The sequence below is a fragment of the Rhinichthys klamathensis genome, unplaced genomic scaffold (assembly GCF_029890125.1).
Source record: "Rhinichthys klamathensis goyatoka isolate OS25496 unplaced genomic scaffold, OSU_Roscu_1.1 h1tg000530l_1, whole genome shotgun sequence".
In the NCBI taxonomy this organism is placed as follows: Eukaryota; Metazoa; Chordata; class Actinopteri; order Cypriniformes; family Leuciscidae; genus Rhinichthys; species Rhinichthys klamathensis.
In genome coordinates this window covers 442,112-442,500 of record NW_026607006.1, presented here as the reverse complement: position 1 = coordinate 442,500, position 389 = coordinate 442,112, and positions in this window count along the sequence as shown.

The following is a 389-nucleotide window of genomic DNA, read 5'->3' as shown; positions in this document are numbered from 1 at the left end:
CCCTAGACTGGCGAGGAACCATATATGGTAACTTCATTGCCCTTGATTTCCAACCTAAAAATATATATTTTTTTAAAAACTCACAAATGTTTAGAAGTCTTATAATATCCTCCAATAACACTCTATGGTTGAAATTTAGAATTTCCAAGTATTTCAATGAGTGCCCTATAAAGGGTTAATATTAACTACTTATTTATTTAACTTAAATCAATGTAACATTTGCAATCGTAAGAATATTCGGCAAAACTTAGTCATGTTATTAGTTAACTGTATCATGTTATTAATAATAAACAACATTTTGAATGTATGTTTCTTCTGTGAGTTTCTTGCGTGTGCTGTTACGCTCATTTGGTTTGATTTCTCCACCTAAAGTCTCTCACAAAGAGACA